Here is a 26,630-nt window from a genome sequence, read left to right as displayed (position 1 = left end):
CTCCTGTGCTTGCCATGGGGCTTGCTTGCCTTACAGTATATTAGAGTCTAATGCTCGTTAGTGGCTGCTTTTTGCTTTCACTGCTTGCTGTACTGCTGTACTGCTTATCATCATATTCTACTGTGCCTGGGAACATTTTGATAACAGCAATGGCGATGTGCCTGGGCTGGCAGATGGCCAGGGCATCGCTGCTGTTTCTGTGCTGCTGTACTGGACAGGCTGGAACTCCAGTGTGAACTCGAGTCGAAGGGACTGTGACCTGTGGATGAGTCCATGCGGGAGCAGGACACCCCAAAGCGTCTGTGGCCGTGGATAAGCCTATGCCAGAGCAGGTACATCTCGAAGTGTCTGTGGCCACAGTTATGTTTGTGCTACAGCAGGTTTACTTCTGAAGGGACTGTGGCTGCGAGTAAGGCCATGCTGGAGCAGGTATATCTCTGAAGACATTGTGGCCCATGGAGAAGGCCGTGCTGGAACAGGTGCATCTCAAAATGACTGTGGATAAGTCTATGCCGCAGCAGGTGTACCCCTGGAGAGACTGTGGCTCATAGATAAGGCTCCACTTGGAGCAGGTACTACCCTAAGGGACTGCAGTCTGTGGATAAGTCCAAGCCAGAGCAGGGGCAAGGGGAGGAGTTCATTGCAATGTTAAACCCTATGGTTTGATCCGAAGGGACCAGGGGTGGAGATTGTAATGGAAACACCTTTAAATTGTTGTAACCCATGATTTGAGTTGCATGTTATAGGAATTACTATAGCAGAAACCCCTTGTTGCTAGCCAGGCTAGGAGCAAGGGGAGGAGTTCATTGCAATGTTAAACCCTATAACCTGGCCCAAAGGGACCAGGGGTGGAGATTGTAATGGAAATACCTTTAAATTGTTGTAACCCATGATTTGAGTTGCATGTTATAGAAATTACTATAACAGGAACCACCCAAACCAGTGGAGGAGAAGCCTTACAAGAAGCAGTGCAAGTGCAGCAGTGACCTGACCTGAGCTGGCTTTGGTACCCAGTACCTCCATGCAACACACCACCTCTCCTGGCCTGAGTGACCACCATCACAGATGGAGCCCAAAGTCACGGACTAAATGAACTCAATGGATATTTCATGGACATTTCTGGACATTTTACAGACATTCCACAAGGGTGGTCCATAGACTAAGGGAATGATATCTGTGTGTTATATCAAAGGATGGAAAGCGGGGTGGGTGGTTAATGAGGTTGCACTGGAAAATATGGGACTTGAGCATGACGTAGATGGTATAGAATAAGGGGTGGATACTGTCCTGGTTTCGGCAGGGATAGAGTTAATTTCCTTCCTAGTAGCTGGTACAGTGCTGTGTTTTGGATTTAGGGTGAGAACAATGTTGATAACACACCGATGTTTTAGTTGTTGCTAGGTAGTGCTTACACTAGTCAAGGACTTTTCAGCTTCCCATGCTCTACTGACTGAGAAGGCTGGAGGTGCACAAGAAGCTGGGAGGGGGCACAGCCAGGACAGCTGACCCAAACTGGCCAAAGGGATATTCCATACCATGTGACGTCATGCTCAGTATATAAAGCTGGGGGAAGAAGGAGGAAGGGGGGGACGTTTGGAGTGATGGCGTTTGTCTTCCCAAGTAACCGTTACGCGTGATGGAGCCCTGCTTTCCTGAAGATGGCTGAACACCTGCCTGCCGATGGGAAGTAGTGAATGAATTCCTTGTTTTGCTTTGCTTGCGTGCGTGGCTTTTGCTTTACCTATTAAACTGCCTTTATCTCAACCCATGAGTTTTCTCACTTTTACCCTTCCGATTCTCTCCCCCATCCCACTGTGGGGGAGTGAGCGAGTGGCTGCGTGGTGCTTAGTTGCCGACTGAGATTAAACCACAACACAGGGATATTTTCAGGCCAGCATAGAGAGAATTAGGTCAGCAGCTCTCATTAGCACTTATTTCCAACTGTGTGAAATCATCTCATATATAACAAACTATTTTCACTAAAGAAATGATCAAAAGCAGCAAATAACCTTTTTCACCCTTATGTTTAGTGTATCCATGAGCAGGCTTACAGACTGTGTTTAACTTAACCCATTAGAGATATTTAAGAATTCACATATTTTAAATAAGCAGTTTCATACACATACATGATGTAGTAAATTCATAAGAAACACTTACTGGGTAATTTTTTTGGAGGGATGGAAGGATAGGTTCATGTAGGGCTATAAAAAAAAAAGTTTAAAGTTGCTGTGATTCACAGGTAACAATATCATATCAACTACACCAAAGGGTTGGACTGAAATTCCATCTTAGAAACATTTAAGAACTTCACTTTCATGTATTTCGTAAAATAAGTTATTCCACAAATATTTCTATTACTATATCTTGTATATAATAGTATAAGGAGTTAATTCAGCTAAGAGAAGCTGTTACTAAGATACTGCTATTTGTAGAAGACATGAAAAATTCTACAGCAACTGGGTATGACTTGACTTTTAAAATTGATGTTAATTCATGGCTATAAGAAACTAATCTAGATTCCCTAAAGGAAAATCAGAGCTTCATTAATTTTTTTTTTCCCCTACATCTAATATAATACGATTCTATCACAGCACAGGAAGTCTCCAGATCTGCATAAGTACACATTCTTCAGCTGCAAAGTATTACATACCGAGTCTCCAAAAAAAGTAACCTAAAGATAAAAGTAACGCCCAACACACTCAGCAGCAATTGCTAGCAAAATCCCCATAATACACATAAATACAGTCTAATGCTGTTAGCTGGTCTACTGAATGGCAAACAGATTATAAAGGTCATACAATTCTTTATTTTGTGTTTGTTAGTATCATTAACGTCTGTAACTTATGAAAGTCATGGATGGGGAAAGCATATATTGCACAATACAAGTAACAGGGAAAGGAACCCTTCTCTCCCAGGTTAGATGGTGCCATAGATAGACAGAAAAAAATCCTAAAGTATTCATATCCTACTCGAGCCTTAGAGCAGCTACAGAACTGTTAGAGCACTCATACTAAAGCTTCAACATCATGTCTTCAGCATGTCTTTTTAAACAATTGGTCTACATCATTCACTAGGGAGAACAATAATTAAGTTAAGCACACAGGACTTTGACTTGGGACTTAATTCACCCTTCAGACAAGGTCTCATAGGGTAAGAGATGTTACAGAATCCTTTTTCCATAGGGACGAAGAATCAGAACAGCAGAATTCTCAGAACAGCAGAATTCTCAGAACATGCTTGGGATAGCTTCAAGGAGTATACTATATTAACTAGCAGGACTGCTAAGAATATGATCATAGCTGCTTTAATAATAATTTTATTTTGTTTGTGGGTATTTAGAAATATGAAAGAGCATCTTATTTCTACAAGATGTTGGATATTTTCCAATTCTCTGCCATAATGAAAGAAAAGGCAACAAAATCTGAGCAATCAAGATATTTCATCTGGGTCTGCATAATATACTAGGAGGATGGAGTTAAGGGGAAAAGTTACCCTTTACCACTAGCATTTGCCACATGAGTTTTCCTTTTCCTACTTGTCCTGGTTTCGGCTGGGATAGAGTTAATTTTCTTCCTAGTAGCTGGTACAGTGCTGTGTTTTGGATTTAGGATGAGAATAATGTTGATAACACACTGATGTTTTAGTTGTTGCTAAGCAGTGCTTACACTAGTCAAGGACTTTTCAGCTTCCCATGCTCTACCAACTGAGAAGGCTGGAGGTGCACAAGAAGCTGGGAGGGGGCACAGCCAGGACAGCTGACCCAAGCTGGCCAAAGGGATATTCCATACCATGTGACGTCATGCTCAGTATATAAACTGGGGGAAAGCTGGCTGGGGGGCCGCTGCTCGGGGACTGGCTGGGCATTGGTTGGTGGGTGGTGAGCAATTGCATTGTGCATCACTTGCTTTGTATATTCTATTATTATTATTATTATTTTATTTCAATTATTAAACTGTTCTTATCTCAACCCATGAGTTTTTCTCACTTTTACTCTTCCAATTCTCTCCCCCATCCCACCGGGGTCGGGGGAGAGTGAGAGAGCAGCTGTGTGGTGCTCAGTTACCGGCTGAGGTTAAACCATGACACTACTGTACAAGATAGTTGAACCTGTTACCTGGAGGAAAGTTCATGCACAAGATATTGATGTATCTACAAAATAAACTCAAGACACACTAACCTTAGATTCAAAGACTTCCACACAAGTATGAGAATATGGAAATGGATTAATAAAGGAAAGAAATTTGCCTAGTGAAGACAGGGACACTATTTACTGCTAAAGAAAGCTTTTTTTTTTTTTCCTCCTCCCTAGTGACATCAACAAAAGCCCTATTAGAAAATTCTATGACTAGGACACAAGCTGCTTTCAGTAGGAGAAGTGAAAAAAAGTTAAAATCTGCATGAATAAGACATCAGAATCTAAACAGCTGGTGCTAGATACATGTCCAGAGCTACATTTCAGCCTTTTTTAGCAGAAAAGACTGATGAAGCACTGGTAATAGCTCCTCTTTGGCCTGCAGACTGCTGATCCCTCCCAGGCAGCTGACTGATCACACAGTTTTGCATGAAAGGAATTATTTGAACTTTTTTTTCCCTTCCCCAGACAGCTGTGGCAACTGCCACAAATGACTACAGCAAATGCCCTTATGCTTGTAGGGTTGTTAACATTGTGGCAAGCCTACACATTTATATTTGTAACTCCTACTCTCTTCCCTTTTGTGCATTACTTTTATGCACAGCTCAGTAATTGGTTATTCATGACTGCACACGGCACCCAATACAAGTCTCTAGAGTTACTGCAATACACAGAAATTTATTCTCCAAATCTATTCTCAAAGTGAAAAGGCCCTTTTCCATTAAAAATATAACACTAACTATCAAATGCTTATCAAGTCACTGTTGAGATGGTCACTCATTGCTAGACCACGTAAAGATACTTTTTCTCCTCTCCTGCTTGTGCTTCACCTTTGCATAGCATCCAGTTGCTCCCAACATTTTCAATCTTGTATCTAAAAATAAAAAGACCAAAGTGATTATTAAGTTGCTTGTCATTTCGTCTCCTCCAAATCAACAATTTTGGTGGGGTTTTTTGTTTGGTTTTTTTTCTTAAGGATCAATATTGAAGTACTCGGTCGCCTACAGTATGGTTTCAGAGCTGTGACAACAGACTTGGCCACATTTTCTTTACTTTCCACAGAAACAAAGGAATCTATGGAATTTCACCATAGTAGGTGTAGAGAAGACAACATAGTTGCTGGATAGACTAGCTTATGTCCTACTATCCTCATGATTGGTACATTAACAATAAGCACACAGTATGAGCATCAAAGAATTCAGAAGCAACCCAGCCAACTGGATCCCAAACAGACAAAACACCCTCCTAGGTCCTCTACTACAGATAGCGTTCAGCTGAAAGCAAGCTACCAGCTTGAGTCAACCATCATAAAAAGCTTTCCACCCTAGTACAGAGTGGGTGTAGTGCGATCTTGAAACTAAATAGTTGGCTACCCAGTCTACAGCAAGTATCTACATTCCAGGCCAAACAAGCTGTCAGAGGAACTAAACATTGATCTTTCTATCTGATTAAAAAAATTAAAACCTACACAAACTGACAAAGGGGAAAAGTCTAGAATGAGAGCATACCCAATTTGTCCACAGATATAATCATAAAATGTTAAGAACCAGTTGTCATTAAAATAACATGAACAAGAACAATCAGCACATTGCAAAAAAATAAAACAAAGATGTAGAATGAATACAAGCAGCAAGACACACAAGTCTATAAATGAACTGACAGGAATTAAGAAAATACTTCTACAGGCATGTTACTCCACAAGATGTACACTTCAGGGGTTCCTTGCCTTCCTTTCTGAAGCCACTTATCTCCCAATAAACAATCAAGATACTCATACTGAGCTAAATGATTTCTTAAATGATTCCTTAAGTCTTAAGCAAGAATTGCAAACTACAAAAATCACAAACATGGATTTCTTTTAATGAAAGAAAGTAATAGGGGAATAAGCTCATTTCAGTCTATTGCTCAAGAACATTTCTGGACTGCATGGCTTTCTTGAATTCTCAACGGGGATCCTTAGTTTCTCAGGTAAAGCTCTCCAGCTCCATACAGATGTTCAATGTTTCAATATATTGAAGTCACAAGAAAAGATACCGCCACTGTCAGTCAAATATCCCAACTTCTAATGGTCTTAGACATCAGTCACCTTACAGAAGACAGTAATCAGTGGAAAAAATCTAACCACATAGTAGTGCATTCTTGCATATACATGTCCCCCAACGTTCAGTCCTTCTTCACTCATCAGAACACAGAAAAATGACCCCACAGCATTTGTTGTCCCTTTGAATTTTCTTGGAAGCTCCCAAATAAATATAACTATTTCAGTGATTTGGGGTTTTTTGTTGTTTTTTGTCTGCTTTTTATTATTATTTATTTTAGGTTTTTCCCTTTGTTAAAAGGCAAAATTTTGTTAACTAGAGCTTGAGTTTATTTTATAGTTACAGTGTCCTGCAGGTACATAGATTTTTTTTTCTTTTTAAAGCTGGTAACAACCTCCAGAGAAGAGTTCCACTTGTTAAATAAAAATGCAGCACTAAGGAAATAGAGTAAAAGCACTTTATTTTCAGATTTTTCTGTGTAGGAGATAACTCCTGCCAGTGTTAAATTTTAATTAAAGAGGAAAACTACACAAATATGAACTTAAAAGGGATGGTTTCAACAAGAAAAAAAAATACTTACTCTGTAAATAGTGCAAAACCATCAACACAAGACTATAGCTGCTTAAAATACCACGACTGGCATCATTCATGTCATGATAACTTGGCCACTTCTTAACAGCCAGTACTAACAGATGAACTCTATTCTCAACTGCAAATAAAATAAATGCTTCTCAAAAAAAAAAAGCACATTTAACTAGACAGCAATCAATCAATATTTGTTCCTACTTGATCAACATGATACTCTTGTATTCTAAGGTTACCTTTTGTAAATATTTTATAGAATTTACTTAGTTATTCTACAATTACTATTCATCTTATAAAAATCAGAAAAAATATTTGCATTTGAAAACATTCTGAATAGTAAGATCCACAGATACATCACAAGGGGTATGCCAGGTAACTTGCAGATAAGACAAAACTGGATGCGTCAGTCAATGAAGCAGTGTCACATTCTACTTCTAAGTTCTCTCCAGTTCATTGCACTAATTGCCTGAATTAACTTGCTGTCAGGACAAACCAAATCTAAATTTTTCTTATTTAGGTTATATAAACTTTGAGGGCAGGGAAAAGAATTCTTCTGGTTGGAGGACACAGAGCTCATTCTTAAGTTTTCCTCAGGATCCATGAAAGCAGTAATCCCTGCATCCAAACATTAAATTTTAAATTTGCCTTGTCCTCAACAGCTTTTTTTGTAGATGAGATCTGTTAGATACAATAACACATTAAATCAGGACATGTGCTTTTCATATACCTTACAGCATACTTAATTTATTATTTTATTACTTAATTTATTAATTTATTATTTGCAGATACATGGAAACAGATCATCAGCTCAGTCAGCTGCCTTACAATGCCTTCTATGTTTTGGAATATCTTTTCTAATCTGACATGATTGTACAAAGTTTTGTATTCTGCACATCAGGACAGGAATACATCAATAGGTAATTACTTCATCCAGGACAAGAAACATCCTACAACAGCACCAGTTGCTGTGTTCTCCATTATTCTGAAAATCCTACCAAGCATGGGATTTTCTCACAACCTGTTCACAGTGGCTCAGCACACATGCCCCTGAAAGTGGTACTCTTCTTCTTGGAATGAATGTCCTAGATCCAGAAGATCTCTTAGAAACAAACAAAACTCCTTCCCACCAATCATCTCATCCCCTACATTATGCACCAGTGGTTGAACTAAGAGATATGACTACTACTACACTAACTGTGAGATGTAGAAGAATTACTGTACAGGCATCATATGAACATGCACTAACTGAAATAGGATTTTTCCATGAGAGAGAAATACAGATAGGCTCAAATTCCAAACTGGACTCTCTTTTTTGTGGCACAGTAGAAGAGATCTCTTTTTAGTTGACCTCATTCTGAGATAAGGTTTTCTGTCTGCTAGTACCCATAATTAGTATATAACAAAGTTAGTGTGCAACACAGCCAGTAAACTTTTCCTGATGCTCTTTCATCAGTCAACAAGCTACCCCCTCAAGTAAATGCTCAGTAATGTCATTTGCTCAAAGCTAAAAGGTCCAGCTTCCACCAATTGAAAAATCCCAACCATCAATTGCTGATTTAATTGCAGATATGCCTCCTTAGGCGGCCAACTGATAACACAACAGCATCAACTTCAGTTGCTAGCTCTGCTTAATCTACCTACATTTTCCCCTTCTGGGGGCATTCTGCTTCACTTTGCCATATCATCTTTGATGTTTTCTACAGTACCTATGCACCAACATAGAAGGGCTGATTTCAAAAAGACAGAAGAACATCCACAGAAATATTTATGAATATTTTTTATCACGCTCACTAAGATAACCAGTCCCTTGTTTGCCTAAGCATCTAATTTGTTCTAATGGAACAGAGATACCATACATCTTGCATGTGAGAGGTAATTTAATTTTTTTTCTCCCATGCAGGGTGAAGCCCTTGAGCCACACAAAGTTTAAGTGAGCAAGCTAATACTTTTAATGCTATCCACCCTGGTTGATATGACTTCTAAAAGTATGTAAAGAGACTGTCTGATAAAAATTTCCATTTACTTTTGTTTGTCTGATGTCACCTGAGAGTTTTCTTGTCCAAAGAAAAGACAGACTATGCTTGATATAGCTTGCCTATTTAGGAAGGTCTCACACATTGAGGAGATGATAATTTTTTCAATCACAAGTCTCCCTTAGTTACTAACTCACTCCTTGACCTCAAGAAAAATAACAGTATTTATCCTTCATCAGGAGACAAAGTTAATTTTGCTGGCTTTAAAGTGGGCACCAAAGCAGAATGAAAGAAAAGGTGGGACACTGGGACCCACCCCTTCCACTGCTTTTTTCACATCTGGACTCTTATCTGCCCTACAGTGATTTGCTATAAGGAATAAGGGAAATCTGTGGCAGAAGCTAGGAACAACTATATCAACATTAGACTTGAAGTGACCCCTCACCTGTAGCCGTGAATGACAACAGATTTCCATCCAAGCTTAAAAAAAATCTTTCCCAGACATACGCCTTCCTGGATGTAGGAAGAAATTATAGTTAACTAACTGATCCAGGACAAGTTGTAGACCCTCCTAGTAAAGTGAATATGGAACACTGAAACTACTCTGCTTGAAATAGTCAAAATTAACTAGTAAAAGTAACTTCTAATAGCTTCCTACCCTAAAGAGAAAGGAATTCCTGTATGCAAGAACTGAAGAAGGTGGTAGAAGCAGCGCAGATGGCATAAAAGTAGCAGCATGAGGTCCACTCCTTATGTATTTATCTGCCAAATGACATTGTGATGCTAAGCAAGAAAAGCTTAGCTTAGCACTAAGAGTGCTGTTCTTATTACTTCCCCTTTAGAAGTCTGCATTTCAGGAAAAAATAGTGAAACAGACTCCTGAGGAGACACAAACCAGTTTTGTTTTGGGGTTAGTATAAAAACCTGAAGCAGTATTTTGGATTTTCTAAGGAAAGACTCTGTAACAGCATACAGCCACAGCTAGCTACCAGCTCCACATACCTATCAGTGGCTGTAAAGAAATAAAAGAAACTGGAGATTATACCACGAGATGATCATTAGTATAATGATCTAGTTATCTGCAGAAGACTGAAGCAGCCCTTGTAGTAGATATGTGGAATTTAATATGAAGAATCTTTGTTATCTTCTGAATATTATAATATTCAATTAAAAACCATACTTAGCTGATATATCAGTTTTCTCCATACATTTATAGTGAGCAACAAGAAGTTATCTTAAAGCTATCTAATGCAGCTCACGAGATAATTATATATAGTAACCTAATATTTCCAACTTAATTTTAATAGTCAATCATACTGTCCAGGTTTCGGCTGGGATAGAGGAATCATACCCGACCCTAGAGGCACGGGTACGTGAGTTGCAAGGAAAAACAATCACAAAAGGGGGTTCTTCCAGGAAAATTGCTGCTCCAGTTTCCAGCAGGCAGTTCCCCAGAGAGAGTAGAAGGGCTGATCTTACTCTTGATCTTAATGAAGAAACTTCTGACTTGTACGTACAAGAAATGAGAAATGAGTACTGTGATGAGGATTAGAGGGGCCCTGCCTCCAGCCAGGGGGAGGAAAGGGACAACCGGGTTTACTGGACTGTGTGGATTCGGTGGCCTGGCACATCAGACCCACAGGAGTATAAAGCTCTGGTAGACACCGGTACACAGTGTACCCTAATGCCATCAAGCTATAAAGGGGCAGAACCCATCTGTATTTCTGGGGTGACGGGGGGATCCCAACAGCTAACTGTATTGGAAGCCGAAGTGAGCCTAACTGGGAATGAGTGGCAGAAGCACTCCATTGTGACTGGCCCAGAGGCTCTGTGCATCCTTGGCATAGACTACCTCAGGAGAGGGTATTTCAAGGACCCAAAAGGGTACCGGTGGGCTTTTGGTATAGCTGCCTTGAAGATGGAGGAAATTAAACAGCTGTCCACCTTGCCTGGTCTCTCGGAGGACCCCTCTGTTGTGGGGTTGCTGAAGGTCGAAGACCAACAGGTGCCAATCGCTACCACCACAGTGCACCGGCGGCAATATCGCACCAACCGAGACTCCCTGATTCCCATTCATGAGCTGATTCGTCGACTGGAGAGCCAAGGAGTGATCAGCAAGACTCACTCACCCTTTAACAGTCCCATATGGCCAGTGCGGAAGTCTAATGGAGAGTGGAGACTAACAGTAGACTATCGTGGCCTAAATGAAGTCACGCCACCGCTGAGTGCTGCTGTGCCAGACAGGCTAGAACTTCAAAACGAACTGGAGTCAAAGGCAGCCAAGTGGTATGCCACAATTGATACTGCTAATGCGTTCTTCTCAATCCCTTTGGCAGCGGAGTGCAGGCCACAGTTTGCTTTCACTTGGAGGGGCGTCCAGTACACCTGGAACCGACTGCCCCAGGGGTGGAAACACAGCCCCACCATTTGCCATGGACTGATCCAGACTGCACTGGAGCAGGGTGGAGCTCCAGAACACCTGCAATACATTGATGATATCATCGTGTGGGGCAACACAGCAGGAGAAGTTTTTGAGAAAGGGAAGGAAATAGTCCAAATCCTGCTGAAGGCCGGTTTTGCCATAAAACAAAGTAAGGTCAAGGGACCTGCACAGGAGATCCAATTTTTAGGAATAAAATGGCAAGATGGACGTCGTCAGATCCCAATGGATGTGATCAACAAAATAACAGCCATGTCTCCACCAACTAGCAAAAAGGAAACACAAGCTTTCTTAGGCGTCGTGGGTTTTTGGAGAATGCACATTCCAAATTACAGTCTGATCGTAAACCTTCTCTATCAAGTGACCCGGAAGAAGAACGATTCCAAATGGGGCCCTGAGCAACGACAAGCCTTTGAACAAATTAAACAGGAAATACTTCATACTTGTCCTGGTTTCAACAGGGATAGAGTTAATTTCCTTCCTAGTAGCTGGTACAATGCTGTGTTTTGGATTTGGGATGAGAACAATGTTGATAACGCACCGATGTTTTAGCTGTTGCTAGGTAGTGCTTACACTAGCCAAGGACTTTTCAGCTTCCCATGCTCTACCGACTGAGAAGGCTGGAGGTGCACAAGAAGCTGGGAGGGGGCACAGCCAAACTGGCCAAAGGAACATTCCATACCATGTGACGTCATGCTCAGTACATAAACTGGGGGAAAGCTGGCCAGGGGGGCTGCTGCTCAGGGACTGGCTGGGCATCGGTCAGCGGGTGGTGAGCAATTGCACTGTGCATCTGGATCTTTGTATAACTGCTCATTGTTCAGGTCATCATAAATCACCTCCAGCACAGCTAATTCCCTCGGGTACTGGATACCTCTCTCCATGGTGGTCCACTTGCCTGGGCAACATATGACATCTTCCTTAAAGGGATACCTTTCCTTCACCCCTGACAGGAGTCGCCTCCAAAGGCTGAGGACTCGTGTCCCTTTTCCAATTCCTTTGTCAATGCCCCCTTCCCTAGAAAGGGATCCCAGCTGCTTGGCTTCCCTACCCTCTAATTCCAGGCTACTGGCTCCATTATCCCAGCATCGGAGCAGCCAGGTGACAATATGCTCGCCTGGACAATGGCTGAAATCTTTTCCTGTATCTCGCAGCTCTCTCAGGGATAGGGATCAGGTGGTCACTGCCTCTTTCATGAGTTCTTCCTCTTCTTCCTCCCCAGGCAGCGGCCAGCCCTCCTACTCCTGTTCTCATGATAGCCCTACTCCAGGGTATTTTGCCTCATACACTTCTTCCTCCGCTTCCCTTTTAGAAGAAGCTTCTTCCTCCCTTACTAAACGAGCCGACTTCCGCTTCCAAGATTTCTTCTTGCGTACAGGGGCGGCTGATACCAGCACAGGTTGGTTCTTTGGTTCAGCCACAGGGCGTGTCGCTGGGGTCAGAGTGGCCACAGGGCCTGTTATTTTATCGTCACATCCAGAGACCTTCTCTTCCCCTTGAGGGTACTGAATAGTGTTGAACAGGGCTCGGTAGGCATGGGCCAGGCCCCAGAACGTTGCAATGATCTGCATCTCTCTGGAGTTGCCAGGGTGACAGCATACTTTGTCCAAATATTCAACTAATTTTTCAGGATTCTGCACTTGCTCGGGGGTGAAGTTCCAAAACACTGGGGGTGCCCATTGGCCTAGGTACTTGCCCATGCTGTCCCACACACCCTGCCACTCATAACTACCCAGCCTTGGGGCAGATCTCTGGATGATATTCTTAAATTGCTTATTAACCTTAGACAAAACCAAAACAGTATTCCCAAGAAATACCACTAGAAGTATCTTAACTACCCAAGGATGTTCAAAGTACTGAAAAGTTACTGTAATGAAGGAGGAAACATCATAGAAGAAGGTAGTGACACTGCCATTCTCTATTTCCTCCATGAAAAACCTCTCAGAGGAAGGACTATAATTGCTAGTTGTCTCCACAAGGTGGTACCCGAAGTACAGTAATGGCTTCAGTACAAAGCTCAAATACCAGATTAAGCTCAAGGCCAGTGTTTTAATAACAAACCTCCCAGGCAAAACATCACCAATCACTGCAGACCACAGCAAACTGCAAAAACCAACATCAATCTTTAACATGTACAGCAAAAAAAGAGCATGATGCAGAGCAGACAAACCAATATCGAGAACAGATGAAGCAACATTGTGACCCACAACTGTTAACAGATATAAATTCCTTAATGCGCTCTGGTCAATCTGTTATTATCTCAAACCCTTCGAGCCCCACGTTGGGCGCCAAAAAGGACCGTCGTGGTTTAACCTCAGTCGACAACTGAGCACCACACAGCTGCTCGCTCACTCTCCCCCCACCAGTGGGATGGGAGAGAGAATCAGAAGAGTAAAAGAGAGAAAACTCGTGGGTTGAGATAAGAACAGTTTAATAATTGAAATAGAATACAATCCTAATAATAATAAGATGACTATACAAAGCAAGTGATGCACAGTGCAATTGCTCACCACCCACCGACCGATGCCCAGCCAGTCCCCAGCAGCAGCCCCCCCCCGGCCAGCTTTGCCCCAGTTTATGTACTGAGCATGACATCACATGGTATGGAATATCCCTTCGGCCAGTTGGGGTCAGCTGTCCTGGCTGTGCCCCCTCCCAGCTTCTTGTGCACCTCCAGCCTTCTCAGTTGGTAGAGCATGGGAAGCTGAAAAGTCCTTGACTAGTGTAAGCACTACCTAGCAACAACTAAAACATCGGTGTGTTATCAACATTGTTCTCATCCTAAATCCAAAACACAGCACTGTACCAGCTAGTAGGAAGGAAATTAACTCTATCCCAGCCAAAACCAGGACACTCAACTAGACAATACACAATTTACGATGGACAACTTTTGATGCCAGGAAGCATTCTGAGGTATTAGTTTAGCTAATCATGCCAATGAACTGAGAAGGAGAGGAACTGGAAGAGGTCAAAAGGTAAGAATTTCTTTTCTGCAATGATGGTCAGAGATAAATCAGCAAGCACTTTGAAATGAAAACTGTTTATTAGTAAATGGCGCATGTTGTATGAAGAAAACTTCTGAATTGTAACCGTTTCAGAGCATGCAACTTTTAATAACTGTTTCATACTGTTAACAGAAAATAAGAACAAGGCAATCAAGCGCTACCTGCTTTATTTATATCCCCCCCATTTGAATTTCATACTGCATATAGAGCTTAACTGCTCACAGTACTCAAGAAACAATATTAAATTCATATTCAATAATCCATAGCAACATTTTAACTTGCAACAAGTCTATTATTGACAAAGCAGTAGCTATCTGCAGTGTACAGCTATTTCCATTTTATATATCCAAGTCTCATTCACATAGTTGTTTGCCTGAACATTCCTTTGGATTCTCTTGAGCTATTATAAAGGGAACATGGACCTAGAATTTATTAAACTGGATAAAACACATTAATTTGATGCCTACAAAAGGTTTTTGACATCATTAACTACATTAAAACATTCTTTGCATCACAAGTATTACAGTTTTAAAGCTGAATTAATATCAAGCATGACTTCTTAGGTACTACCATCTTAAAACATCTAACAGTACAGGAAATAAACAAGCTTGAGCTACTGCCTGACAAATGTAAAAATAAGCATAAATACTAGTAGGAATATTAGTTGTATATGCAAATACAATAAAGAAATATGTCAAGCTGCATATGTAATTCCAATTAACCCCAATTGACAAGATTACTATTTACCAGATGCTGATTAAAGTTCCATTGCAGTTATATTGTACTTTAATACAAACATTTAACAGATGTTGCAATTATGGCAAGTGAAAAGAGTCCCAACAGTACAAAACCTAAGTTCTAGCAAAAGCGCTATAGGAGAGGAAAAGAGTCAACTGCACATCAAATGTAGCAGAAGCAGCAGCAGCTTTTTCATCCTCCGTAGTACAGAAATCTTGTTAATTAATCAAAGGCTTGTCTGGTAGCAGAGCCAGCATTGGAATTATTTCCTGGGAAAGACTACAAAAAAGATAAGAAGTCTTTACGTGCAATGGATCTTCCCTTACTGTTATAGCATTAAAAAACCTTTAAGATGAAAAAGGAGAACACACAAACTGAATGCTTTCTCCTTTCACCAAATCAAAATAAGTAGGAAATCAAAATTTTAAAGTATATATGGACCATTGACAACACATTAGAATCCAGATGCAGAGATAGCACCAACTGAATTCTACCACCTTCTCCCAGCAGCCGGGCATCAAGAGAATTGGCTTTCACAGGAAGCTTGTCATGTTTAGTTTCTGGTTTTGGCCAAAACAAGCTTAGACTCCTGGGTACAGAATATCCAAACCATTTTTCAAGACCTCTGAAAAAACAAATGAGTGTGCGTGTATATATGTGTATGAGGCTAGGAAAGACAGAGGCCGATGAGGATTAGAAAGAGACCGATGCTTTAAATAAAAAGACAAAACATGGATGGAGGTGACAGGGCACATAAGAGAAAGATAACTGGAAAGAGAAAAAAACAAAACAAAACAAACCCCCAACCCAAAGTCATGTCATTCCCCCCCCGTCCCCCTCCCCTCTTCCAAAAAAACCAACACAGAAAACCAGATGGTGAACAGCACTGTTTTTTCCTCCAAAAAACTTAATAGGCAGCTTCTAGTCTAAGATTATACTTTGATTTAGTAGGAAATAAAGAATTCTTTAAATCCTGTCTGTAAGGTATATGAATATCATGACTGTTACTATTACTTTTTTTTTTATTGCAAGTGACCATAGTATGGACTATAAATGCCTACAAAAGACTTTCATCTTCTGACATAATCACTTCCATACTTAAGGTTTCTTTTTAAAGTTTTTCCCAATTTAACATCAGAAAATAAAATATTCTTGCTATAGCTCCATGATTTATTCAAGATTTTTACCAGGAATTACCATTTAACTTATTTATGAAGACTAGCATTGTTATATGTAGCTAAGCCATATAACCCAAATTTTAGCTTGACAAGTTTAATGCTTTCAGAAAGCATGGGAGAAACAACCTTCTGTACTGCTAGAGGAGAAAGTTATTAGATAGAAATATTCAAATTTTTAAAAGATAGGCAAGTATACAGAAGTAAATATGGGATTAGGTATAAATGAAAAAAGTATATAGCAAAACCCTAACAAGCATTATATAATCTCAGATGCAAGAAAAGCTTAAATGGATGATATTTATTAGTTCAAATTGTAAACATGACAGATTCAGTTTTATCACAGCAGGGTTTCTGTTGTGATAAAAGCATATCGTGATAAAAGCATATCGTGAATTTTAGAAGCGTGTGGGCAGGATAAGATAGATACAAGAAAGTTGTTCAAGGTCCTATTTACAAAGAATAGTCAAACCATGTTATTACATGAAGGTGTGTTGTAGTTTAACCCGGCAGGCAGCTAAACACCACACAGCCGTTCGCTCACTCCCCCCCCCAGTGGGATGGGGGCGAGAATCCAGGGGGGGGACGGACAGGGGGGGACACAAAAACGTAAAATTCGTGGGTTGAGATAAAGACAGTTTAATAGGACAGAAAAGGAAGGGAAAATAATAATAATAATAATAATAATAATAATAATAATAATAAGAAGAAGAAGAATAGAATACACAAAGCAAGTGATGCAATTGCTCACCACCCGCCGACCGATGCCCAGCTAGTTCCCGAGCAGCGGTCACCGCCCTCCGGCTAACTCCCCCCAGCTTATATACTGAGCATGATGTCATATGGTATGGAATATCCCTTTGGCCACTTTGGGTCAGCTGTCCTGGCTGTGCCCCCTCACAGCTTCTCACTGGCAGGGCATGGGAAGCTGAAAAGGCCTTGAGTAGTGTAGGCACTACTTAGCAACAACTAAAACATCAGTGTGTTATATCAACATTATTCTCATCCTAAATCCAAAACACAGCACTGTACCAGCTACTAGGAAGAAAATTAACTCTATCCCAGCCGAAACCAGGACAAGGTGATACACATAATTCTTACAAAATGTAAGCCCATAAATATAGGAAGATTTGAACATTACTCAGACTCCCAACCAATTTGAGTGCTTTGCACAATTCTTTCCTCTATAGCAGATACTTTTATCACACACAATAAGAAATACATTGTTCTGTCCTAGTACATCCCTCTTGATTATTTATTTTCATGTCTTCATAATGAAGATACAATGAATAAAATAACATACAACATATCCACTTCTCTCTAATTACTTTCCCCTTCTTAAAAAAAAAAAAAAAAAAAAGCCACAGAATTAGTACCTAACACTGTGAATAGAACATGTAATACTACACTTTGTTTTCTTGATTAAAATTTTTTGTTCATTTTGGCAGAGTATTTTCTGCTATCTTCTAGGGAGGTATTCTGTGTTTAACAATGTCATCACAAGAAACTAAAGTTCGTTTTAGTGTTGTTTATAGCGTATAAGCTGTGAATTAGTCCTTAAGTAGCTCAATAGTTAAGATGTTTGCACAGAAAGCAAAATTATCTTTTACAACAATTTTCTTCCCACCGTTGTTTTCCTGTCATGAACCATCTGTCAACTAGAATCCACTATGCACAAATCACCCATAGAAATACATGATGTACCACTATTAATTCACATCACAGAAACTAACCAGCATCTCAACCACAAGAGGTGTTTCAGGCCATCGAGGAAGTAAGCTGACTGCCACTGCACACTAGCTATACAAATGTGCAATCCAACTATAGTATAACACAAATAAAACGTGACTTCAGTGGGACTATTCATATGGACAGTACATACATAGATACTTTCCTATGTCAGAGTCTAAGAAATTATGTTGAACAGAATACTTGCCTGACTTTATCCCTGAACTTCACTATTGGCACTTTTGCTTGAATCAGCTGAGGTCGTTCAATGTAGCTTGCTGAAAGGGAGAAAAATATGCAATTATGCTTCATGTAAGATGCTGATCTTTTAAGATCCTAAAGTAGAGTCAAACTGACTGATCTATAGCAAATAGTAGCTTATTAAATTTAGCAAAAATATTCTCAGAAGGGTTGTGCTAAACTAAGAAACCTTTAGCAACTGCAGCAAAAATACAATCTAGGAAAGCATCTAGAAAAAAACGCACTAAATATTAGAGAAAAACATTAGTGGAAGATTTTTCTGCAGGAAGTATATTCAAGAAATTTGAACATAAGAAATGCAGTTCTACAATGCTTTCACTGAGCAGTACTTGTGATAGAAATCCTGAATAATTAAGGTTCAAAAATAAGGGAGAACAGACCCATCCAGGATGGCCAGATATTTAAGCCCAGCACTACGTTGTAGCGAGGGGCACATGATCAGTTGCATACTTGTTAATCATGTCTAGACTGCTTGCAGTTGAAGTTACGCGTTTTACTGATCAAAAAATATTAACATAACTGTATCGTCACTATGCACTGATTATGCTTAGAACTTCAAGAACTGTTTCTTTGACTAAAGTACATAACAAGACAGACATTTCCTATCAAATTACTACTGAAAACAGGACACCACTTTCCAAAGATGGGATAAGCTTTATTTGCCTTTTGCTTTAATGACAATAGGACATGCAATAAATACACAGTCACAGGACTGCATCTCAGATTATTATCCACACAGTATAGACACACAGGCTCAATGCCAGACCATCCAAACCCCAACATACTAAGCTCTGCCAGACTCAAACAGTGCCACCAAACGCATCTTTGCACTTAACTCCCCAAAACTGCTGCATCAGTCATTATCTGCGATTTCCCCATTCTTCACAATATCTCAGGCTATATTTAGTAGTTGCCCATAATCCTGAATGAGAAATGCACCCAAGAAAGTAATGGAAAAGACAAAGAAAAGCAGAGTCCATAGGTTACACAATATGAATTTGGGCAAAAAGCATGGCTTTAGTCATTTATTAGGTTGCAAAATATAGGACCACTTGAATTTGACCATATCTAACACTATACATTTTCCCCTTGTTTCCATAAATTAACCTCAAATTAGCATAAATAAGTATGACAAAACTAGGATTAGTGCAGATTAAAAATAACCTTAAATAAAAGCTGATCTTCACTTGGGGGGGGGATCTTTCTATCAGTTCAGATAGTGTTACCGTAAGTCGGCAAATTAAAAACTCTCTAAGACTCAATTTGGAGTTTTAGAAAGCAGGCATTCTTTATTGCGGCGCCGGGTGCAAGGTGTAATTTCCACAAATCAAGCACACCTATGGCTAGATCACTGTTACATTTATACACAAGAATTATAAGGTAGTACACTCCCAGTTACAATGATTGGTTAATGATTTACATATAATTATAATATGGGTTATGTCATTCTCTTCTGTTACTACGCTTGCGTGGGGGAAGGGTCTTCACCTGGGCAAGGGTCTTCTTGACCTGTGGGTGTGTTTTTTAGTATTATAATGAAGGCAGTTCACTTCAGAACACCTTAAAAGTAGGTTTTGTTGCCAAGTTGGCCAACCAGATATCTACCTTGCCAGGTTGTCAAATAACTCATCCCATATACAATAGAACCTAGGGGCTCTGTTTATGGTCTAGAGAGTCCAGAGAATAGGGAATAGGGACTTCAAGCAACACAGCCTCAAATAATAAGTAACACAGCATCCAATACATAACGCTACCATAGGGGCTAACTTATTGGAATTGAAATATTCTTATAATTGATTATTTCACAACCTAAAGATTCAGTAAAACTTAAGATATTCTTCAACAATAGCAACCTTGATTAAACAGTGTCAGCTCTATTGCATTTGGATGACAACTTCAGGTTTGTTAAAACCCTACTGTGCAATATTCAATTACAACAAATTTTACTTTTTTGAGACTTTTTGAAAGTGTTTTCTGGATATGCACATTTGGACAGATTTGACCCAAGATAATCCTTTATCTGGACTTGAATGCATTGTATGATCCTAAACAACACACAGACCAGCATAAAACAAAAATCTTATTAACTTACTAATTTTAAAGGAAGAATCTTACAAAACTCCAATCCACATTCACTGTACGTACAATCTAGTACAACTTAAAGAAGCGTCCCCTCTTTCTAGCTGCACCCGCAGACACATCCAAGCATCCCTCTTCCAACATCCCAGAACATTCTGAATGTGAAGCTATAAAGCACATAGAGCTCTCTGCCTTCTTTCCTTTCACTACCAAATTTAAGACAAAGATGCCCAACACGTAGCCTATGGGAGACAATTGTGGGTGTGCTCCCCCGCCCAACCTGACCTTTATCTCCTGTAACCCTGCTCAAGCGATAACTACCAGGGGCAGTCGTTAATGGATGCTGATGGTGATAGCTTCGTCCATTAACGAAGTGGATTTGGGAGCCAGAAAACACCACAATAGCCCTTGGTTACTGTGAGAAATACGCCCACCTAACCACAGTTATCAGTATGCAAAAATGACTATGAGTCAATCATCTTACCCCTATAAATAGTGAGCAGCCCAAGATCCCTTTGAGCTCTCCTGCATGGCAGTGGGCTGCATGGCGGGATCTCCCCCTGAGTAGGGAATGCCTCTCAAGGTTACTCCTCGAGGCTGAGAGATTCCTTGCCGCAACAGATCCTCGGTAAGTGACTAATAAGCATGCTAAACTTTGAAATCTTAGCTAAGTGATATAAAGGATTGATTATGCATTGTCGTGGTTTAATTTCAGCCGGCAATTAAGTACCACGCAGCCGCTCGCTCACTCCCCCCACCCCCGGTGGGATGGGGGAGAGAATTGGAAGAGCACAAGTTAGAAAAAACTCGTGGGTTGAGATAAAAACAGTTTAATAATTGAAATAAAATGATAATAATAATATGATAATAATAGTAATACACAAAACAAGTGATGCACAGTACAATTGCTCACCACCCGCCGACCGATGCCCAGCCAGTCCCCGAGCAGTGCCCCCCCCCCGGCCAGCTTTCCCCAGTTTATGTACTGAGCATGACATCACATGGTATGGAATGTCCCTTTGGCCAGTTTGGCTGTGCCCCCTCCCAGCTTCTTGTGCACCTCCAGCCTTCTCAGTCGGTAGAGCATGGGAAGCTGAAAAGTCCTTGGCTAGTGTAAGCATTACCTAGCAACAGCTAAAACATGGGTGCGTTATCAACTTTATTCTCATCCTAAATCCAAAACACTGTACCAGCTACTAGGAAGGAAATTAACTCTATCCCTGCCGAAACCAGGACAATATCCACCCCTTATTCTATACCATCTGCGTCATGCTCAAGTCTCATATTTTCCAGTACATTTTCATTAATCACCACCCCTTTTTATATATATATATATATACACACACACACACACAGATATCATTCCCTTCGTCTGTGGGCCATCCCTCTAAAATATTCGGTGAGTTCATTTAGTCCATGACTTCGGGCTCCATCTGTCATCTGTCTTTCAGAGTAGGAAAAACGGAGATGGTATGTGGTGTTGGATTGTTTCACGTTGAAGTCAGTTCTGGTACCATCATCACTGTGCTTTGCTTGGTTTCACTGAAGTTATTCTTCATTAGTCTGGGTGATTCTTATTGTAATAACATTAGTATGGCATATAATATTATTAGTATAATTAGTATATCTGTGTATTATTAGTATAACTATTATAACTATAATTAGTACTTAACATCACATAATTCAGATCATTGGCTATTCTCACCCAAAATCAAATCCCCTTGAGGTACACATCGGACTTCCCCATCCTTCTGCATTATCCACCAAGTGCACCCAGGTCCTTGAGCAAAAGCAATCCCATGGATGGGTCTGCCTCTGCCCGAGGCAGGAATAACCCAGACTGTCTTCCCCAGCATATTTTTTATGTGCACTACAGGGACTTTATTCCCATCTACAGTACGTAAAAGTTCTGACTGGGCAGGGCCTGCTCGATTGGCAGATCCCCGAGTGTTGACTAACCAGGTGGCCTTTGCTAAATGCGTATCCCAATGTTTGAACGTCCCACCACCCATTGCTCTCAGTGTAGTCTTTAACAGTCCATTGTATCGTTCAATTTTCCCAGAGGCTGGTGCATGATAGGGGATGTGATACACCCACTCAATGCCGTGCTCTTTGGCCCAGGTGTCTATGAGGTTGTTTCGGAAATGAGTCCCGTTGTCTGACTCAATTCTTTCTGGGGTGCCATGTCGCCATAGGACTTGCTTTTCAAGGCCCAGGATAGTGTTCCGGGCGGTGGCATGGGGCACGGGATATGTTTCCAGCCATCCAGTGGTTGCCTCCACCATTGTAAGCACGTGGCGCTTGCCTTGGCGGGTTTGTGGGAGTGTGATATAATCGATCTGCCAGGCCTCCCCATATTTATATTTCAGCCATCGTCCTCCATACCAAAAAGGCTTTAACCGCTTGGCTTGCTTGATTGCAGCGCATGTTTCGCATTCATGGATAACCTGTGCTATAGTGTCCATGGTCAAGTCCACCCCTCGATCACGAGCCCATCTGTATGTTGCATCTCTTCCTTGGTGACCTGAGGTGTCATGGGCCCACCAAGCTATAAATAACTCACCCTTATGTTGCCAGTCCAGATCCACCTGAGCCACTTCAATCTTAGCAGCCTGATCCACCTGCTGGTTGTTTTGATGTTCTTCAGTGGCCCGACTCTTGGGTACGTGAGCATCTACGTGACGGACTTTTACAACCAGGTTCTCCACCCGGGCAGCAATATCTTGCCACAATGCGGCAGCCCAGATGGGTTTGCCTCTGCGCTGCCAGTTGCTCTGCTTCCATTGCTGCAACCACCCCCACAGGGCATTTGCCACCATCCATGAGTCAGTATAGAGATAGAGCACTGGCCACTTTTCTCGGTTAGCAATGTCTAAAGCCAGCTGGATGGACTTTACTTCTGCAAATTGGCTCAATTCACCTTCTCCTTCAGCAGTTTCTACAACTTGTCGCATAGGACTCCATACAGCAGCTTTCCACCTCCGATGCTTTCCCACAAGACGACAGGACCCATCAGTGAACAGGGCGTATTGCTTCTCATTTTCTGGTAGTTCATTATACACTGGGGCCTCTTCAGCACGCGTTACCTCCTCCTCTGGCAATATTCCAAAATCTTTGCCCTCTGGCCAATCCATGATCACTTCCAGGATTCCTGGGCGACTGGGGTTTCCTATTCGAGCCCGTTGTGTGATCAGTGCGACCCACTTACTCCACGTAGCATCAGTTGCATGATGTGTACAGGGGACCCTCCCTCTGAACATCCAGCCCAGCACCGGCATTCGGGGTGCCAGGAGGAGCTGTGCTTCAGTGCCAATCACTTCCGAAGCAGCTCGAACCCCTTCATATGCTGCCAATATCTCTCTTTCAGTTGGAGTATAGCCAACCTCATATCCTCTGTATCCCCGACTACAAAACCCTAGGGGTCAACCTCGAGTCTTCCCTGGTGCTTTCTGCCAGAGGCTCCAGGTAGGGCCATTCTCCCCGGCTGCGGTGTAGAGCACATTTTTGACATCTTGCCCTGCCCGGACTGGCCCAAGGGCTACTGCATGAACTGTCTCCTCTTTAATTTGTTCAAAGGCTTGTCGTTGCTCAGGGCCCCATTTGGAATCGTTCTTCTTTCGAGTCACTTGATCGAGAGGGTTTACAATCAGACTGTAATTTGGAATGTGCATTCTCCAAAAACCCACGACGCCTAAGAAAGCTTGTGTTTCCTTTTTGCTAGTTGGTGGAGACATGGCTGTTATTTTGTTGATCACATCCATTGGGATCTGACGACGTCCATCTTGCCATTTTATTCCTAAAAACTGGATCTCCTGTGCAGGTCCCTTGACCTTACTTTGTTTTATGGCAAAACCGGCCTTCAGCAGGATTTGGACTATTTCCTTCCCTTTTTCAAAAACTTCTCCTGCTGTGTTGCCCCACACGATGATGTCATCAATGTATTGCAGGTGTTCTGGAGCTCCACCCTGTTCTAGTGCAGTCTGGATTAGTCCATGGCAAATGGTGGGGCTGTGTTTCCACCCCTGGGGCAGTCGGTTCCAGGTGTACTGGACGCCCCTCCAAGTGAAAGCAAATTGTGGCCTGCACTCCGCTGCCAAAGGGATTGAGAAAAACGCATTAGCAATATCAATTGTGGCATACCACTTGGCTGCCTTTGATTCCAATTCGTATTGAAGTTCTAGCATGTCTGGCACGGCAGCACTCAGCGGTGGCGTGACTTCATTTAGGCCACGATAGTCTACTGTTAGTCTCCACTCTCCATTAGACTTCCGCACTGGCCATATGGGACTGTTAAATGGTGAGCGAGTCTTGCTGATCACTCCTTGGCTCTCCAGTCGACGAATCAGCTCATGGATGGGAATCAGGGAGTCTCGGTTGGTGCGATATTGCTGCCGGTGCACCGTGGTGGTAGCGATTGGCACCTGTTGGTCTTCGACCTTCAGCAACCCCACAACAGAGGGGTCCTCCGAGAGACCAGGCAAGGTGGACAGCTGTTTAATTTCCTCCATCTCCAAGGCAGCTATACCAAAAGCCCACTGGTACCCTTTTGGGTCCTTGAAATACCCTCTCCTGAGGTAGTCTATGCCAAGGATGCACGGAGCATCTGGGCCAGTCACAATGGGGTGCTTCTGCCACCCATTCCCAGTTAGACTCACTTCGGCTTCCAATACAGTTAGCTGTTGGGATCCCCCCGTCACCCCAGAAATACAGATGGGTTCTGCCCCTATATAGCTTGATGGCATTAGGGTACACTGTGTACCGGTGTCTACCAGAGCCTTATACTTCTGTGGGTCTGATGTGCCAGGCCACCGAATCCACACAGTCCAGTAAACCCGGTTGTCCCTTTCCTCCCCCTGGCTGGAGGCAGGGCCCCTCTAATCCTCATCACAGTACTCATTTCTCATTTCTTGTACGTACAAGTCAGAAGTTTCTTCATTAAGATCAAGAGTAAGATCAGCCCTTCTACTCTCTCTGGGGAACTGCCCGCTGGAAACTGGAGCAGCAATTTTCCTGGGAGAACCTCTTTCTGTGATTGTTTTCCCTTGCAATTCGCGTACCCGTGCCCCTAGGGCTGCGGTAGGTTTCCCATCCCACTTCCTCATGTCCTCTCCGTGGTCACGCAAATAAAACCATAGGGTGCCCCATGGTGTGTACCCTTTATATCCTCTCTCTTGAGCAAAAGAACGCTGACTCCTAATAGCCGAGATACTGGTCCGTACAGGTGAGGAGTAGGACCTATCCTCTCTGAGTTCCTGGATCTCCCGGGACAGTTTTTCGGACAGTTTCTCCACAGCCGAGACGATGGAGGAAGAAAGACTTTCCTCGTATTGCCGGAGTTGACTAGCCAATTCATCCACTGTTTGTTCCTCTCCATCTTTCCAGGTTATCACTGCCAATGAATTGGCGTATGACGATGGTGAGCTCCTTATAAACTTCCGCCACATGGGTCGTGTGCACTTGACTTCGTCTGGATCTTTGGATAGTTGTTCATTGTTCAGGTCATCATAAATCACCTCCAGCACAGCTAATTCTCTCAGAAACTGGATACCCTTCTCCATGGTGGCCCATTTGCTTGGGCGACATATGACATCTTCCTTAAAGGGATACCTTTCCTTCACGCTTGACAAGAGTCGCCTCCAAAGGCTGAGGATACGTGTCCCTTTTCCAATCGCTTTGTCAATGCCCCCTTCCCTAGAAAGGGATCCCAGCTGCTTGGCTTCCCTACCCTCTAATTCCAGGCTACTGGCCCCATTATCCCAGCATCGGAGCAGCCAGGTGACAATATGCTCACCTGGACGACGGCTGAAATCTTTTCGTATATCTCGCAGCTCACACAGGGATAGAGATCGGGTGGTCACTGCCTCGTTTATGAGTTCTTCCTCTTCCTCCTCCCCAATCAGCGGCCGGCTCTCCTCCTCCTGTTCTCGTGATGGCCCTTCTCCAGGGTAGTCGTACAGTTCTTCCTCCGGTTCCCTTTTAGAAGAAGCTTCTTCCTCCCTTACTAAACGAGCCAACTTCCGCTTCCAAAATTTCTTCTTGTGTACAGGGGCGACTGATACCGGCACAGGCTGGTTCTTTGGTTCAGCCACAGGGCCTGTTGCCGGGGTTGGAGTGGCCGCGGTGCAAGTGCATGTGACCGGAGTCTGGCCACAGGGCCTGTTGCCGGGGTTGGAGTGGCCGCAGTGCATGTCGCCGGGGTTGGAGTGGCCGCAGTGCAAGTGCATGTCACCGGAGTCTGAGTGGCCGCAGGGCCTGTTGCCGGCGTTGGAGTGGCCACAGTGCATGTCGCCGGGGTTGGAGTGACCGCTGTGCAAGTGCATGTCACCGGAGTCTGAGTGGCCGCAGGGCCTGTTGCTGGGGTTGGAGTGGCTGCAGTGCAAGTACATGTCACCGGAGTCTGACTGGCCGCAGGGCCTGTTGCCGGGGTTGGAGTGGCCGCAGTGCATGTCTCCAGGGTTGGAGTGACCGCTGTGCA

General features: G+C 42.4%; 1 pseudogene across 1 annotated transcript in view; it reads right to left on the bottom strand.

Annotated features, from left to right (window-relative positions):
- Window positions 1–14,260: 14,260 nt before the first annotated feature.
- The window catches only part of LOC143172058 (poly(A) RNA polymerase GLD2-like), a 37,038-nt pseudogene continuing 24,668 nt past the window's right edge, over window positions 14,261–26,630 (bottom strand). Inside the window, exons 7-8 of the transcript XR_012997285.1 lie at window positions 18,024–18,093; window positions 14,261–15,191 (exon numbers count right to left, since the gene is read on the bottom strand). The product of XR_012997285.1 is annotated as a poly(A) RNA polymerase GLD2-like (transcript). The remainder of the gene's footprint in view (window positions 15,192–18,023; window positions 18,094–26,630) is intronic.

The sequence above is a fragment of the Aptenodytes patagonicus genome, chromosome W (genome assembly GCF_965638725.1).
Source record: "Aptenodytes patagonicus chromosome W, bAptPat1.pri.cur, whole genome shotgun sequence".
In the NCBI taxonomy this organism is placed as follows: domain Eukaryota; kingdom Metazoa; phylum Chordata; class Aves; order Sphenisciformes; family Spheniscidae; genus Aptenodytes; species Aptenodytes patagonicus.
The sequence above is the reverse complement of the archived record's forward strand: the minus strand, read 5'-3'. Positions and strand labels throughout refer to the sequence as shown.